Source organism: Gekko japonicus, unplaced genomic scaffold, assembly GCF_001447785.1.
Source record: "Gekko japonicus isolate JY-2015 unplaced genomic scaffold, Gekko_japonicus_V1.1 scaffold1728, whole genome shotgun sequence".
Taxonomy (NCBI): Eukaryota; Metazoa; Chordata; class Lepidosauria; order Squamata; family Gekkonidae; genus Gekko; species Gekko japonicus.
This window is the reverse complement of record NW_015176504.1, coordinates 105,617-110,138: the sequence shown is the minus strand read 5'-3', so window position 1 is coordinate 110,138 and position 4,522 is coordinate 105,617.

Below are 4,522 nucleotides of genomic sequence, written 5' to 3'. Positions count from 1 at the left end.
TTCTCAGGAGAGTCCTTACAGGAACTAATGTGGCACAAGAACTACAAAGTAATCGAGAGCAAGTTGAAAAACATTTTTTCAAAAGCAGCCCTCAGAACGTGGTACGAGGTCAAACCTAAATTAATCTCTAAAAACTCCGTACTTAGTACCTTCACGAGACAATCCTGGTTTAAACCTGCGGAGCAACCACTCACCTTTGAAACTTGGAGAGCTAATAAAATAAACAAAATACATGATGTGGTCTATAACGGGGTAATGAGACTGAAATGTGAGCTAGAGGCAAAGCATCGAACGTCGCTCAACTGGTTTGAATATCTACAGGTGCAGAATTTGATTTTCTCAACAGAGTTCTATGCGAAGAGTAAAGGGCAACTCACGGGCTTAGAAAAGCTTCTGGAATCACCACCTCCAAAAAAAGGACTTCTAGCAAAACTATACAAAATAGTTGTTTCCACTCAAACCCACAAGCAACATAATTACCAAAGAGCTTGGAATGCGGATCTGAGGAACCCTCTATCGGAAGATCAGTGGGAGGAAATTTGGCGAACCCAGAGAACCATGTCAAGTTCTCTCGGATTACAAGAATCGAATTTGAAAATCCTTACTAGGTGGCACTTAACTCCAGCAAAACTAACTCACATCTACTCATCGACATCACCATACTGCTGGAAGAAATGCGGTCAGAAGGCGGACTTCTATCATAATTGGTGGTCCTGCAAAGTAATACAGAGGTTTTGGTCGCAAGTTTGTAACAGTATCAACAAATTACTAAATACAGACTTACCTTTATCACCGGAGTTGATGCTTCTCCATCTTTGGCCTCAAGTTCGCCCACCTGAAGACACAAAAAAATTAGTCAACTTGTTGATAGTAGCAGCAAAAATATCTATAGCTAAAAACTGGAAAAGCAAAAACGCACCGACTTTAGCTCAATGGATTAATAAAATTTGGGATATGTTTATGTTAGAAAACATTTCAATACACGACACGGAAATTAAAACTTCACTACCCAAAAGAGTCTCAGAGCGGTTTACAAACTCCCTTCCCCTCCCCACAACAGACACCCTGTGAGGTAGGTGGGGCTGAGAGAGCTCTGACAGAAACTGCTCTTTTTCAAGAACACTGTGCTAGAACTATGGCTTGTCCAAGATCATCCAGCAGGTGCAAATGGAGGAGTGGGGAATCAAACCCGGTTCTCCCAGATTAGAGTCCACACACTTAACCACTACACCGGGATCAGTACTAGGCATGATGCTTTTTATCTTGTTCATTAATGATTTGGAGTTGGGAGTAAGCAGTGAAGCGGCTAAATTGGTGGATGACACAGAATTGTTCAGGGTGGTGAAAACCAGGGAAGATGGTAAGGCACTCCAGAGGGATCTGTCGAGGCGTCAGCGTGGCAAATGGGGTTCAATGTGGCCAAGTGCAAAGCGATGCACATTGAGGCCAAAAATCATAATTATAAATACACATTAATGGGGTCCGAACTGGCAGAGACTGAACAAGAGAGAGATCTTGGAGTCGTAGTAGATAACTCAATGAAAATGTCGAGACAGTGTGCAACTGCAATAAAAAAGGCCAACACTATGCTGGGGATTATTAGGAAGGGAATTGAAAACAAATCAGCCAGTATCATAATGCCCCTGTAGAAAACAATGGTGCGACTTCATTTGGAATACTGTGTACAGTTCTGGTCACCACACCTCAAAAAGGATATTATAGCATTGGAAAAAGTGCAGAAAAGGGCAACTAGAATGACAAAAGTGTTGGAACACTTTCCCTATGAAGAAAGGTTAAAGCACTTAGGGCTCTTTAGCTTGGAGAAACGACGACTGAGGGGTGACATGATCAAGGCTTATAAGATTATGCATGGGATAGAGCAGGTAGAGAAAGAGGTACTTTTCTCCCTTTCTCACAATACAAGAACTCGTGGGCACTCCATGGAATTGCTGAGCAGTCGGGTTAGAACAGATAAAAGGAAGTCCTTCTTCACCCAAAGAGTGATTAACACATGGAATTCACTGCGACAGGAGGTGGTGGCGGCTACAAGCATGGATGGCTTCAAGAGGGAATTAGATAAGCATATGGAGCAGAGGTCCATCAGTGACTATTAGCCACAAGGTATAGCTAGGAACTCTTGGTCTGGGGCAAGTGATACACCGTATTCTTGGTGCTTGGGGGCAACAGTGGGAGGGCTTCTAGTGTCCTGGCTCCACTGCTGGACCTCCTGACGGCACCTGGTATTTCTGGTCACTGTGTGACAGTGTTGGACTGGATGGGCCATTGGCCTGATCCAACACTGGCTTCTTTTATGTTCTTACCTAGTATATTATACTTAGGGTGTAACGGCAAGGAGTAATAGTTAAAGTGTCAGATTTAGGGGACTCAGATTCAAATCCAAACTCTGCCATGGAAGATAAATGGGTGACCTCAGGCTGGTCACACTCTCTCATCCTAACCTACTTCACAGTGTTGTGGTGAGGATAACATGGAGACAGGTGAGAATGGGGTAAGCAGCTTTGAGTCCCCATTGGGAAGAAAGACGGGGTATACATGAAGTAAATAAATAAAATAAAATAATAAATAATGCTTTTTGTTTATTTCTCAGTGGCACCCAGGGTGCATAGTGGGTTACAGATTTTTTTTATTTAGGTATTTCTACCCCACTTTTCTCTGCACTGGGGACCCAAAGTGGCCTACAATACCCTTCTCCCCTTCTCTTTTCTATCGTCACAACAATCCTGTGAGGTGCGTTAGTTAGTCTGAGCAGGGAATCACTCGGTGAGCATCTGTGGCAGAGTGAGGTTTTTGTAATCTAAAATCTTTATTGATTTTGGTCAGAAACACATGTCCAGCGATGTAAATGCTCATTATAAGAAAAGCTTCCAACAGCAGGGTGAGGTTTTTGAACCTGGCTCACCCAGTTCCTTCTCCAACATTCTAATCACTACACTACACCAGCTCATTTTTTAAAAGATAAAGCTTAAAATTACTTCCTAGAGAGAAACCATCCAGGTAAAGGATTCTACTCATTCTGAGGGACTAAAACCCCGAGTAATACCTCTGGAACACATAAGCTCAACCTTGCCCAAACGTGTGCTGTACCGTGCTTCTGAAATATGCTCAGGGATGGATTTTGAGAACAATAAAGGGGAAACATCGTGCCATAAGGAGTCAGTCACCCAAATAATTTTGACCTGTGGCGAATGAAATTGCATTATACCATATCAGACCACTTGAGGTGGCTCTTTGGGGCTGGGTCTTCCTCAGCATCTACTCCTCCAAAAGTGAGGTGTCGAATACGCAACGAGTGCTCTGTCACTGAACCAGGGCTTCTGTTCATCTCCTAAACTGGCAACGGTCTCTCTACCCTATCCCCCCCACATTCCAGGTTTCAGTACAGAGTATGTATACATCATGACCAAAATTGTTAAAGGGATAACTGTGTAGCAGGTTCTCTCAACTAGTAGCACAATGGTCCGCAATTTGGTCAGCCTCCCTCACCAATGCGACTGTGGCGACAACCAAACGACAACATTTTAAGATTCTGACAAGATGGTATCTAACACCTCACAGACGAGCACTCATCCCGTCCTCCAATCTTCTCTGTGCTGGAGAGGCTGCAGAGAAGTGGGCTCTTACATCCACTGCTGGTGGGACTATGTTATAATAAACAATTTCTGGAAGGAGGTAATTGCTCAAATTAGTTTAATTTCTGGTCATGCAATTCCTCTGAAACCAGAAATCATCATTCTAGATTTATGGAGCGACAACACTATCCCTCTGTCCCATCAGGACCTCATTCAGAGTCTGCTAACTGCGGCTAAAACAGCGATCACACTGAAACGGGAGTCACCACAACCATCCTCAATATCACTCTGGCTCACGAAAGTATGGGATCAGTTCCCGATGGAGAAGATAACACATAACATCTGTCAAACAGAAATTTTTCCACGTTCAACTAACTTTGCAGAAAAATGGTATCCTTTTTATGAATTCACCACCTCAAACAACATCTTGCCTCAGAACAGGTTTTACAGGGACTTAGTGCTGATCTAAATATACTAACTGTCCCCTTTAAGGTTTTTATTTGTTTGTCTCCATGAAGCATCAATTAGGAGTTAATTATTTCGAGCTTGCACGTACGCACTGTTCATTGCATTTATTTACTTTCAATCAAAAAGAGGGGGGGAATGCACTAAAATTCATACTTTAAATGTATATCAGAAGTATGTTGCTGATTTGTCTGCTCATGTAGCCCTTAAGTCGAGTTGTAACCATCGTTTACTATTATGTATTGTTGTTTATGGATTTTTCAATAAAAATCATTTTTAAAAAACTAGCAGCACAACAGTGGTATCACTGGGCATACTATAGGTAGGCTCATGTGTGGTAGGAAAGAAAAGCAGTGTGGTGGTTACGGGATGTTGGACTAGGGTCTGGGAGACCCCTGGTTCAAACCCTCCACTCTGCCATGGAAGCTCACTGGGTGACCTTGGGCCAGCCGTTCCCTCTAGGGTTG